Source organism: Nerophis lumbriciformis, linkage group LG16 (genome assembly GCF_033978685.3).
Source record: "Nerophis lumbriciformis linkage group LG16, RoL_Nlum_v2.1, whole genome shotgun sequence".
NCBI classification, from domain to species: Eukaryota; Metazoa; Chordata; class Actinopteri; order Syngnathiformes; family Syngnathidae; genus Nerophis; species Nerophis lumbriciformis.
In genome coordinates this window covers 12,755,824-12,770,224 of record NC_084563.2, presented here as the reverse complement: position 1 = coordinate 12,770,224, position 14,401 = coordinate 12,755,824, and the positions used below count along the sequence as shown (strand labels likewise).

Here is a 14,401-nt window from a genome sequence, read left to right as displayed (position 1 = left end):
AGCACCTCAAACGATTTGTATTTATTATTTAGGTTAGGGGTAAGGTTAAAGTTTTCATTGTATATTAGTGCGACCCCCCCACCCCTTTTAAGGGGACGGGCAATATGCGCATTCGTATAGTTAGGAGGAGATGCCTCATTTAGCGCAAAAAAATCGTCTGGTTTGAGCCAGGTTTCGCTAAGACCAATGACGTTAAGATTGTTGTCTCTAATGACCTCATTAACTAATAACGTTTTGGGAGACAATGATCTTATGTTTAAAAAGCCCATATTATAAGTATTGGGCTGTTTTGACGAGTTTTTGTTTAAATTATCCGTAGTAGAAATATTAATAATGTTGCGTTTATTATACGTAGTGCACTTTAAATAGTTTCGACCATAACTAGGAATTGATACGACGGGAATTTTCAGATTGTTTGCTTGATGCTGCGATCGACTGAACGCATCATGATTTGCCACCTCAGTAGAATGCATATCTACCCCGGACACATTCACAACAGAAAACACATTATGTGAGTTGTGTGTTATTCTAAGAAAATTGCTATGCGTACAGGAATTATCCAGCCTGGCGCTGGCTAGTTCTAGCTTAACTGACTCCTCACCCGGACTAGCAGGCTCTGTAATTGCCTGTGACCGGGCTTGCTCTAGTGTAGTTAGTCAAATGTGACTTAAACAGTAGTCTATGTTCTTAGACAGGATGATGGCGCCTTCCTGGTTAGGGTGAAGGCCGTCCCTCATCAGCAAGCCTGGTTTGCCCCAGAAAGAGGGCCAATTATCAATAAACGTTAGTCCCTGTTGTCTACAGAAGCTAGCCAGCCACTTGTTAAGCGAGACTAATCTGCTATATCTCTCATCATTGCCTCTCGCAGGCAGGGGGCCAGAGACAATTACTCGATGCCTGGACATCTTTCTAGCGAGATCACAAGTCCTGGCTATGTTTCTCTTTGTAATCTCTGACTGTCTCATTCTAGTGTCATTGAAGCCAACGTGTACAACTATATTCGCATAACTGGTGGTGCGATTAGCCTGTCGTACGTGTTTACTAGGCCTGTTGCGAGTTAGCTCCCTAAGATTAGCCTCAATGTCAGGTGCTCGGGCCCCAGGGATGCACTTAATTGTGGCTGGTTTGCTAAGCTTTATGTTTCGGGTGATGGAGTCCCCTATGACTAAGGTGTGGTGCCCGGTAGACTGGGGTGTAGGACTAGCTAAAGAGCTAAATCTATTATGCGTCTCAACCGGTACACCGTAGCTTGTAGGCCGCTTAGGACTACTACAGGCTGGGCTAGTTAGCTCGCTACAGCTAACGCTAGCAGATGTGTCCGCAACATCTAAAGTTACGAGATTACTCTGCTCTAACTGGCGGACACGGCCCTCTAGCAGAGCCAGCCTCTCCGTGAGTAAGGTGCAAGACGCGCAGGAAGCCATACTCACGGTGTTTTCTGTCACCGAGTGAAGTTCCTGCTGTCTTCCGGGAAGTCCTTCTGACCGGCGACGCCTTTCTCCGCGCTAGCTTCGTTAGCTTAGCAGCTAGCTGCTAGCTAGCTGCGGGGGGGGTGGCGAGACAGAGATCGGGTGATTTGCAAGTTAAATAGTACTACTAAATATGTTGAGAAAGTAATAAAGAAAGCTGCAGAACAATTAAAAGCACACAAATAGAACGATACTTAGCTTTTTCGAAACAGCGAGCAGTCAGCGAGCAGTCACGCACGGTGAACCGGAACCGGAACCGGAAGTGGTCTTCTGGTTTGAGTGTTAGTCCTCGCCAAAATGCAAACTTGGTCGCTGCTCGGTGACCTTCGTCTCGCGGCAGAATCTCTCTCTCGTCGTGTTTATCTGCTAGCGTCACTTCCGCTGGGACGAGACCGGAGCGCTTCATTTACAATAATTGAATGGTGTGTGTTCAAATAACCCTCCTCGGCCTTAGAATTGTTACAAGTAGCGCTGTTGCCATCTTTTCTTGGGAAATGTAGTCAACTCCAGAAGTTGTGTTGGATGAATCCTTCATCAGTCCAGAGGCGTGAGGCAAAGACGTAGTCCGTGGGCAGGCAAGCGTTCGGGGGCTGGAGAGAAGCAACGAGGTCCGTGTCCAAGCAGGGGTCGAGGATCGAGGGAGGCAGTCCAAAATCCAGAGGGAAGTCGAGATACACAACTCGATCACAGGGAACAGGAAGGACACTGCGGGAAGCACAAAGGACATGCGACGCGGGAAACAAGGAAGACAAGGAGAGAGAGCAAGTACGCGGGGGGGGGAAGCCAGAGACGGGATGCTTACTGCGAAAAGTGAATTATGTTCCGGCGTAGGCTCCATGGGTCCGCTGGTCTTTATGCTGCTTTGTCTTGATTAAAGTTAAAGTACCACACGCGCACACTAGGTGTGACGAAATTATTCTCTGCATTTGACCCATCACCCTTGATCACCCACTGGGAGGTGAGGGGAGCAGTGAGCAGCAGCGGTGGCCGTGCCCGGGAATCATTTTTGGTGATTTAACCCCCAATTCCAACCCTTGATGCTGAGTGCCAAACAGGGAGGTAATGGGTCCCATGTTTATAGTCTTTTTGGTATGACTTGGCCAAGGTTTGAACTCACAACCTACCGATCTCAGGGCGGACACTCTAACCATTAGGCCACTGAGTAGGTTAGTCCCATGTGTGAAGCGCCCAGCGCCAGCAGGAGCGTGTCCTGGCATGCTGCCAACTGAGGTGCTGGTAGAACTTGCTGCCGATGGGGAAAAACGGGTTCGAGCCCGCGCCGTGACACATAAAGCATGCATCATATACCATAGTAGGCAGAGTGACGATGCCCTTTACTGTACGACAAACTACATTCACAGACAGTCCCATTATAAAGTGTTTATGAGCGAATGTAGCGCCAAATCCATTTGTGGCAATCCAAATATACATGGGCATTTAATACCTCCTACAGAGCTTTATTATTAAAATGTTTGTCTAATATTCCTCCACACATTGTTTTAAAAAGACTAAACACGTTATTTGTTGTGATCAAATAAAATGTCTTGGGGCATTGCACGACCTAATGTGATTTGAAATGTGCCATAAGGCCACAAGCTTTGCAATGATAGCGTGCGAGTTTAATCGGGATCGGATCCAGATCGCCCACATGGCAGCAATGTCGCCATAATAAGCATATTTGGCACATTAAAGGGGTCTTATTTGAATAACATACTCCACAAATCTCCAGTTGTGTACAGAACAAATCTGCATTCTTCTCCTTTTGGTGCAGCGTCGACTGTACAGTTACTATTTAGGTTAAAAATATATTTATATATTACAAAATTAAAAATAATGTTGAATGTTGAGTGACACCTGTCAATCAAACCTTACTGTAATGTGAAGGGAGGAGGGCTTGTAAATGTTAAAGGGACTTGGAGGGTGACATTGGTGAGGGTGGCCGGGGGGAGGGGCCGCGCCGTGACACAGAGATGACGCTCTCTGATTGGTCGAGAGAGTATCCGAGTGGAAGAGGGAGGGGAGCGTTTCCACGTGCCGCCTGGGTCACATGACTCATCACTCTGCCGCTCCGGTCCTCATCTTCTCGCCGTCTCGCTTCATCCTTTGCGCTGCTCGCCGTCTCAGCCAATCAGAGGCTTTCCAAAATTAGCATCGCTGCTGCTAGGAGGTAGTCTTCCTCCTTTAGGATGCCCCCCCCCCCCAAAAAAAAAAGATCATTGAGACGTCTCGACATTGACATTTCTTGTTGAAGAGCAGTTTTCAACTTTGGAACACTTTATTGACAAGCGCACTGTTGATTTTGAATGGCCTCACATTATTTAGGCTCCAATTAGAGCATGTTTGAAATGACCATTCAGGAGCTCCATTGATTATCGCAGTGTTTTTCAACCACTGTGCCGCGGTCGTGAGATACAGTCTGGTGTGCCGTGGGAGATGATCTAATTTCACCTATTTGGGTTACAAATATTTTTTGCAAACCAGTAATTATAGTCTGCAAATTATGTGTTGTTGTTGTTGAGTAACCGCGTAATACTCTTCCATATCAGTAGGTGGCAGCCGGTAGCTAGTTGCTTTGCAGATGTCGGAAATAGCGGGAGGCAGAGTGCAGGTAAAAAGGTGTCTAATGCTTAAACCAAAAATAAACAAAAGGTGAGTGCCCCTAAGAAAAGGCATTGAAGTTTAGGGAAGGCTACGCAGAACGAAACTAAAGCTGAACTGGCTACAAAGTAAACAAAAACAGAATGCTGGACGACAGCAAAGACTTACTGTGGAGCAAAGACGGCGTCCACAATGTACATCCGAACATGACATGACAATCAACAAAGCATGTTTTTTCAACTTTGGGTTGGAGTTTCTCAACGTCAGGACCTAATTTAAATACGTTTCAACGTTGTCTTAATATTTTGTGCCTGCTGGGACTGATCTAGAGAGGGTGATATGAAAAGTGTTGGTGTGTCAGCATTGTCACAATCAGTACACAACACGTACAGTAAGAGGGTGGATCAATCCATAAATTGGTGGTGTCGATACCAATGGTAATGTCAATATATGATCGATAGTAGTTGATGGGGGTGACATTTTTTTTTTCTCTAAATCATGTTTACAAACTCAGGGAATACTTTCCTGGACACAGGAGAACTTTGAGGGCAAAAACCAAAGGCATAGTACCGAATATGATTCATTAGTATGGCAGTACTATACTGAAACCGGTATACCATACAACTCCAGTGCGTACTATGTAGTACACTGCAACAAGTCAGTGTTCAAAAACAAGAAAAAAAATACAAAAATTAGGAGTATTTTACTTGAACAAAGCAAAATTATCTGCCAATAGAACAAGAACATTTTAAAATTTCCAAAACAAGTAAAATTAGCTAACCTCAATGAACCCAAAAATATCTTAAAATAAGTATATTCTCACTAATAACAAGTGCACTTTTCTTGATCGAAAAAAAATAAGTCCTTTTTTTCTCAATATGTTGAAAAATATTCTTAAATTAAGTAAATGCAAGTGCCATTAACATGACATAATGATAAACACTAGGCATTACATTTCTTGGAACCAGCAAACTTATACTAAAAACTAGTTTAATTTTTTCTCAACATATTGAGAATATTTCTAAATATGTTGAGAAATATTCTTAAATTAAGTAAATGCTAGTGCCATTATCTTGACATAATGATATGCGCTCGACATTACATATCTTGAAACCAGCAAAATTATACTAAAAACTAGTTTATTTTTCTTAATGGAAAGGAAGCAGTTAAGAATATATTTAACTGCGAGAGATAGTTTAGGAACAAAACCCTTAAAACAAGTAAAACACTCTAACATAAAATCTGCTTAGTGAGAAGAATTATCTTATTAGACAAAAAATAAGCAAATATCACCCTTATTTGAGATATTTAATCTTACTTAGATTTCAGTTTTTGCAGTGTAGTTTTTGTAGTGTTACCACTTTTAAGCCAACACTTCAGTCATTTTTAGATGCACATTGTTTTCATGGATGTTTCAGTTTTGAAACTGCAACACTGGTAGTACGTATGAAGGCAGGCGTGTTGTGCTGACTCACAGCGCTCCTTCCTGCAGCAAGGTTACCAGCGTCGTCACCTCCGTGGATCCGCACTCACTTTTTTCCTTTGTTAATCTCCCAGCTGACATTAAAACTCCCGCGGGAGGCCAGCACGCCGCGCTCCTGCCCGTGCCAGCCTGACAAATGTTGGCCTTCGGACGGCCGCCATGCCCCAAATAACACAGTGCTTACGCAGTATTACACCAAGTAGCCGCAAACTGGACCGTTTTACTAGGAGCGCTGGAGTGATGGATGTGTGCGGCCCGCTAGTCACGCCTGCAATGAAACAAGTCTTGGGAGGGCAGGACCTGGATGGTCGCTTGCGCGCAAAGACTTGGTGTGCGCTCAAAGGAGAAAGAAGTTTGAAAATGGAGGGTGTGATGGAGTGCATAGGAAGGATATTGGATGGTGGGAGTAGAGGACAGATGTTAATTAAGGACAGAAGAGAGAGGAAGGTGATGAAGGAGGAGGAGGAAGTGGAAAATGTGGAAGTTTAGAGGAGAAAAGAACACAAGAAGACAATGACAGTATATACAATATATATCCTGCTAATGTTCCACAGTTACTTCATACCAGATTTACATCATATTTAGTGTTGTACCATATTTACATCATGTATAATGTACCATATTTACATCATGATTAATGTACCGCTAATGTACCATATTTACATCATGTATAATGTACCATATTTACATCATGTATAATGTACCCTCTAATGTACCATATTTACATCATGTATAATGTACCGCTAATGTACCATATTTACATCATGTATAATGTACCCTCTAATGTACCATATTTACATCATGTATAATGTACCCTCTAATGTACCATATTTACATCGTGTACAATGTACCATATTTACATCATGATTTCATCATGTACAATGTACCATATTTACATCATGTTTACATCATGTACAATGTACCATATTTACATCATGTACAATGTACCATATTTACATGTACAATGTACCATATTTACACCATGTTTACATCATGTACAATGTACCATATTTACATCATGTAAAATGTACCATATTTACATCATGTAAAATATACCATATTTACATCATGTTTACATCATGTACAATGTACCATATTTACATAATGTACAATGTACCATTTTTACATCATGTTTACATCATGTACAATGTACCATGTTTATATCATGTACAATGTACCATGTTTACATCATGTACAATGTACCATATTTACATCATGTTTACATCATGTACAATGTACCATATTTACATCATGTTTAATGTACCATATTTATATCATGTACAATGTACCCTCTATTGTACCATATTTAAATCATGTATAATGTACCATATTTAAATCATGTATAATGTACCATATCTCATCTACAATCGGGCGGAAGGCGGGGTACACCCTGGACAAGTCGCCACCTCCCATATTTACATCATGTATAATGTACCTCTAATGTACCATATTTACATCATGTACAATGTACTCTCTATTGTACCATATTTACATGTTTAATGTACCATAATTACATCATATATAATGTACCCTCTAATGCACCATATATACATAATGTATAATGTACTATATTTACGTCATATATATATATATATTTAAAAAAAAAATTATTGTATTTTTTTATTATTAAATCAACATAGAAAAAACACAAGATGCACTTTCCACTAGTGCATCAACCCAAAAAACCATACGTCTTATATAATGTACCCTCTATTGTACCATATTTACATCATGTAGAATGTACCTCTAATGTACCATATTTACATCACGTATATTGTACCTCTAATGTAACAGATTCACATCATATTTAATGTACCATATTCTTTTTTTAACATTTGTTTATTAGATATTTGACATATACAATGCCATACATGTCAAATGTTCCTTTTTTTTAATGTACCATATTATCTTATATAATGTACCTCTAATGTACCATACCTAAATATTTAATGTACCACTAATGTACCATATTTAAATATTTAATGTACCACTAATGTACCATTTTCTTTTAGTATTTAATGTACCTCCAATATACTATATTCTGATCATATGACATATCAGTTCCATTAATGTACCATATTTACGTTATATTTAATATACCTCTAATTTACCATATTGACATTGTATTTAATGTATTACTGATGTACCATATTCTTATGTCCCTTATTTATTGTACCACTAATGTACTATATTTTTAAAATATATAGAGTATACACACAATAGCTTCTCCATATTTAATGTACCATACTGTATTTATTTAATCCTTAATGTACCTTTAATGTACCATGTGGACATTAGTGGTATAATAAATATTGTCATGTCTGTTATGTTTTGTTTTTGGACTTTTTGTGCACTTTTGTTTGTTTTGTCACCATAGCAACCATTAGTATTCACCTGTCACGTCACGCACCTGTTTCACGTTTTGAGTCACGCACCTGTTTTCACTAATCATGTCTGTAGTATTTAAGTTCATTGTTTTCAGTTTGTCTTTCTGGCCACATCCGGATTCATACCCCTGTCACACTCTGTTTACCTCTGCGCACTTCATAGTCCATGCCAAGTAAGTTTTTGTTTATTAATGCCACAGTTAGTGTTTTTGTTTCATTGTTCACAGTTTATGCCTATGTGCAAGTTTTGTTTTCAATAGCCTAGTTTTGTACCTCCGCCATTGTGCGCGCTTTTCGTTTGTTCTTTTTTGATATATTAAATAAAACATGTACTTACATTCCCGTCTCGCCCCGAGCCAACTTTCCGTTGCCTTCCGGAAAAGCAAACACCCAGGACCAAGTCGTGACATTATGTCGCCAGCAGAAAAGTTTTTCCGCACAAAAGTTGGACAGTTTGGACGAGGCAACGTGGGAGGTCCTCCGCGACATGGAAGCCGAGACGCTTCGCTATTCCCCCATGGAGCGCAAGGATCTCATCTGGGGTCCTGGCGGCAAACTGGTGCCGATGAGCTCCGTGTGCCATGACGACACTAACGCGTCTCCCCAGCCACCGAAGCACCGCCAAAGGCGAGGGGCGTCAGGAAGACCTTCCGCGAGCCGGCAGGACACGCCGCTCCCACAAGCCCCTCCCCCTCCGGGCGGGAGCAAGCAGCAGCCACCTGATGAAGTCACGGACCAGGATTTTTTTTTTCAATACTTTTTCTTTTGATCACCCGCCTCCAACAAAAGACTCAAAGATCTTGATAGAACATTATCAAGACATGTTCTTGAAAATTAGATTTTGCCAAACCAAGCCATCCAGATTTCATGCCCCGCCCCCCAAGACTCAAGTCCCGCCCCCGTCACAATTTTTTTAATTTTTTTCCGCCCACACAACCCCAGGTGGGGGATAAAGAAAAACATTTTGGACAATTTAAAGGGGAAGTTTCTGCCCCCCTCCTGTCCTCCCTCCACCCACCCCTAAAGAGAGTTCCAGACCGCAGGGAGCGCGTCTGGTATCCGCCCCTTGAGGGGGGGGCTAGGGCTGGGAATTGTTCAGGTGGGGTGGCTCAGCATCACCAAGCCAAGCCACAGCCACCAGCACGGCCGCCGCCACCGGTCCTACGGCCTGCTAAGCCGCAACCTCCTGTTCGGCCACCACCACCGGTCTTTTGGCCTGACAAGCCGCAACCCCTAGCTAGGCCACCTCCACCTGGACCAAAGCTAGCACCAGTAGCAGCTCCACGCCAAGCTCCAGTGCTGCGAGTCGCAGCTCCACGACGCCAAGTGCCGCCAGTCGCAGCTCCACAACGCCAAGTGCCGCCAGTCGCAGCTCCACGACGCCAAGTGCCGCCAGTCGCAGCTCCACGACGCCAAGTGCCGCCAGTCGCAGCTCCACGACGCCAAGTGCCGCCAGTCGCAGCTCCACGACGCCAAGTGCCGCCAGTCGCAGCTCCACGCCAAGTGCCGCCAGTCGCAGCTCCACGACAAGTGCCGCCAGTCGCAGCTCCACGACAAGTGCCGCCAGTCGCAGCTCCACGTCAAGTGCCGCCAGTCGCAGCTCCACGTCAAGTGCCGCCAGTCGCAGCTCCACGTCAAGTGCCGCCAGTCGCAGCTCCACGTCAAGTGCCGCCAGTCGCAGCTCCACGTCAAGTGCCGCCAGTCGCAGACCCTCCACGCCAAGACTAAGACCAAGACCCTCCATGCCAAGACCAAGACCCGCCATGCCAAGACCTGCCATGCCAAGACCAAGACCAAGACCCACGCCTAGACCAAGACCAAGACCCACGCCAAGACCAAGACCCGCCACGCCGAGCTTTGCCGCCTGACGCGCCACGCCGAGCTTTGCCGCCTGACGCGCCACGCCGAGCTTTGCCGCCTGACGCGCCACGCCGAGCTTCGCCGCCTGACGCGCCACGCCGAGCTTCGCCGCCTGACGCGCCACGCCGAGCTTCGCCGCCTGACGCGCCACGCCGAGCTTCGCCGCCTGACGCGCCACGCCGAGCTTCGCCGCCTGACGCGCCACGCCGAGCTTCGCCGCCTGACGCGCCACGCCGAGCTTCGCCGCCTGACGCGCCACGCCGAGCTTCGCCGCCTGACGCGCCACGCCGAGCTTCGCCGCCTGACGCGCCACGCCGAGCTTTGCCGCCTGACGCGCCACGCCGAGCTTCGCCGCCTGACTCGCCACGCCGAGCTTCACTGCCTGCTTCATCTGCAGCTTCCACGCCTGCCACGATGACGACGCGTCTGCCTCCTCGTCGGCCACGGATATGGCCGCTACCTGGTCGCCCGCCACGCCAAGTGCGCCCACCTCCCAGTCTGCCACGAATGTGGCCATTCCCTGGGCGTCCGCCTCGCCTGCTGCAGCGGCGTTCCACTCGCCGCCGCCACTTGACTTTGCCTCGGTGGATTCGGGGACGCTTGGCCTGGCGAACCACCGCCATGTCCCCCTCCCGCCCTCCCATGACTCTTGTTCATATTTTTTGTTTTTTGGACATCTGGGATCTGTCCGTAAAGGGGGGTTCTGTCATGTCTGTGTTATCATGTTTTGTTTTAGTCATGTTCGGTTTTGTTTTTGGACTTTTTGTGCACTTTTGTTTGTTTTGTCACCATAGCAACCATTAGTATTCACCTGTCACGTCACACACCTGTTTCACGTTTTGAGTCACGCACCTGTTTTCACTAATCATGTCTGTAGTATTTAAGTTCATTGTTTTCAGTTTGTCTTTCTGGCGACATCCGGATTCATACCCCTGCCACTCTCTGTTTACCTCTGCGCACTTCATAGTCCATGCCAAGTAAGTTTTTGTTTATTAATGCCACAGTTAGGCAGAAACTGTGAACAATGAAACAAAAACAAGTTTTGTTTTCAGTAGCCTAGTTTTGTACCTTCGCCATTGTGCGCGCTTTTCGTTTGTTCTTTTATGATATATTAAATAAAACATGTACTTACATTCCCGTCTCGCCCGAGCCAACTTTCCGTTGCCTTCCGGAAAAGCAAACACCCAGGACCAAGTCGTGACAAATATGAAGTAAATGATACATTAGTGGCATGTGAAATATGAAGTTAATGTAGTACATGAGTGGTATATTAAATATAAAGTAAATATGATACATTAGTGGAATATGAAATATGAAGTCTATAGTACATTAATGCTCTATTAAATATGACGTAAATATGGTACATGAGTGGTATAATATGAATTAAATATTGTACATTACTGGTAAATGAGATATGAAGTTAATGTTACATTAATGGAATATTAAATATGAAGTAAATATGGTACATTAGTGGTATATGACATATGAATTAAATATTATACATTAGTGGTATAATATGAATTAAATATGGTACATTACTGGTATATGAAATATGAAGTTAATATGGTACATTAATGAAATATTAAATATAAAGTAAATGTGGTACATTAGTGGTATAATAAATATGTATTATATATGACACATTAGTGGTATATGAAATATGAATTAAATATGGTACATTAGTGGTATATAACGTATGACGTAAATATGGTACATTAATGGATTATTAAATATGAAGTAAATATGGTACATTAGTGGTATATTAAAAATGAAGTAAATATTGTACATTAGTAGTATATAACGTATGAAGTAAATATGGTACATTAGTAGTATAATAAATATTAATTACATATGGTACATTAGTGGTATATGAAATATGAATTAAATATGGTACATTAGTGGTATATAACGTATGAAGGAAATATGGTACATTAGTGGTATATAACGTATGAAGTAAATATGGTGCATTAGTTGTATATAACGTATGAAGTAAATATGGTACATTAGTGCTATATGAAATATGAATTCAATATGGTACATTAGTGGTATAATAAATATGAATTATATTTGGTACATTAGTGGTATAGGACATATGAAGTTAATATGGTACATTAATGGAATATTAAATATGAAGTAAATATGGTACATTAGTGGTATATTAAATATGAAGTAAATATGGTACATTAGTGGTATATAACGTATGAAGTAAATATGGTACATTAGTAGTATATTATATATTCATTGCATTTGGTACATTAGTGGTATAGGACATATGAAGTTAATATGGTACATTAATGAAATATTAAATATGAAGTAAATATGGTACATTAGTGGTATAGGACATATGAAGTTTATATGGTACATTAATGGAATATTAAATATGAAGTAAATATGGTACATTAGTGGTATAATATGAATTATATTTGGTACATTAGTGGTATAGGACATATGAAGTTAATATGGTACATTAATGGAATATTAAATATGAATTAAATGTGGTACATTAGTGGTATAATATGAATTATATTTGGTACATTAGTGGTATAGGACATATGAAGTTAATATGGTACATTAATGGAATATTAAATATGAAGTAAATATGGTACATTAGTGGTATAATATGAATTATATTTGGTACATTAGTGGTATAGGACATATGAAGTAAATATGGTACATTAGTGGTGTAATAAATATGAATTACATTTGGTACATTAGTGGTATATAACATGAAGTTAATATAGTACTCTAATGGAATATTAAATATGAAGTAAATATGGTACATTAGTGGTATACAACGTATGAGGTAAATATGAAGTACTGTAGATCGGAGCGAGAGAAACAACCCCCATGATGTCGCTCAGCTGGTAGTTGTCCTCACTAAGTTCAAAATGTGAGTATTGATCGATCATTGGGTCACGGATCAATGAGTCGTCTATGAAATAGGCCACGGCGCTGATTGATGACAGCAAACAAACATGGCCAACATCCCATAATGCAACGTCAATAGAGGATGCTGCTCTCTGTGTGTGTGTACCACTTCTACAACTCCACTGATGGCCTTTCATTGCGGGGACTGAAGCAGCCACTTCATTAGGCACACCCCGGCGTAATCGACACTGTGGCCCCGCCCCCCTGCCCTCCACAGCAGGTGTCACACGGCGGCTTCAAAGAGCGCCGAGTGTGTGAAAGAGCGTTTAGTGCCGCATCAGCATGTTTCACATCCTCTCCAGGCGACTGGCAGAACCAAAGAGACCCGAGCGTCACCTTGCGTCGACCAATCAGATGAGAGCATGTGAGCGGCGTTTGTGTTCATGTGGCGGCACAATGGAAGATAACGCTGCTTTCAAGGTGTCCTTAGCGTGGGAAATACGTCAACTTCTTCTAATTTGAATGATCTTTATTTTGGAGCTTTCACAGCGACATGCGAGAGAGTGAGCGGCGTGCGACACACACCGCGACTAAACATAGCGCCGCCCGGCATACGTCACATAGCTGGACAGCAGAACACGAGTAGACGGTCACAGGACCACTCCGCTAAGTGGAGCAAAGGTCAAGGTCGGCCCCCTGAGCCGCAGATTGAATGGGGTGCGGAGCGAGTGAGTCAACGAACACGACGCATTAAAGCCGGCGACGTCGGCGTCCACGCACGACGTAATTGAATTCCCAGTCACATGTCCGTGATCCCTGCTGCATTGAATCCAACACGGCCGTAAATCAGAGTGCTCTTGATTCACTAATGATCTCTGCCAGCTTCCTTTAAGGATGACAGATGGATTCAGCATCAGGAACGCCTCTCGCCATCCTGCTTTCTGGACGCACTGGCGCCCACCTGGCAACGCATCTCTTCCTGACAGACACCTTCCCATTCCAAAAAGGATACACCCGATAAGATCTGACTCGTTCATTGGTTAACATCTGTGCCCCGTTACTTTTGTCCACATTCCCAGCAGGCACAAGAAACATTGAACCAACGTTGAGAACTTGTAGAATTGTTAGCAACTAAAACCTAACGTTGAAACAACATGATTTTTGTCAATGTTTATTCAATGTTGGGATCTGACGTTGATTTGACCATTGAATTTTGGTCATTTCCCGACCAATATTCTACAACACAAATATGTTGAAACAACATACTTTCTGACGACGTTTATTCAATGCAAGTAGTGACGTTGATTTGGCCGTTGAAATTTGGTAATTTACCAATTAAGATTCAACAACACAAATTTGTTCAAACATACTTTCTGACGACGTTTAACCAATGTTGGGTTCTGACGCTGATTTGACCATTGAAATGTGGTTATCTCCCAACCAATATTCTACAACACAAACATAACGTTGAAGCAACATGCCTTTTGTCAATATTTATTCAATGTTGGGTTCTGACGTTGATTTGACCATTGAAATTTGGTCATTTCCCAACTAAGATTCGACAACACAAATATGTTGAAACAACATACTTTCTGGCGACATTTATTCAATGCCAGGCTGTGACATTGATTTGACCATTGAATTTTGGTCATTTCCCAACCAATATTCTACAACACAAATACAACGTTGAAACAACATGCATTTATTCAATGTTGGGTTCTGACGTTGATTTGACC

The 14,401-nt window shown here is 42.7% G+C and overlaps 1 protein-coding gene across 1 annotated transcript in view; it reads left to right on the top strand.

Annotated features, from left to right (window-relative positions):
- The window catches only part of ppargc1b (peroxisome proliferator-activated receptor gamma, coactivator 1 beta), a 241,653-nt gene that overhangs the window by 20,514 nt on the left and 206,738 nt on the right, over nucleotides 1-14,401 (top strand). The gene's annotated exons all lie outside the window — the stretch shown is intronic.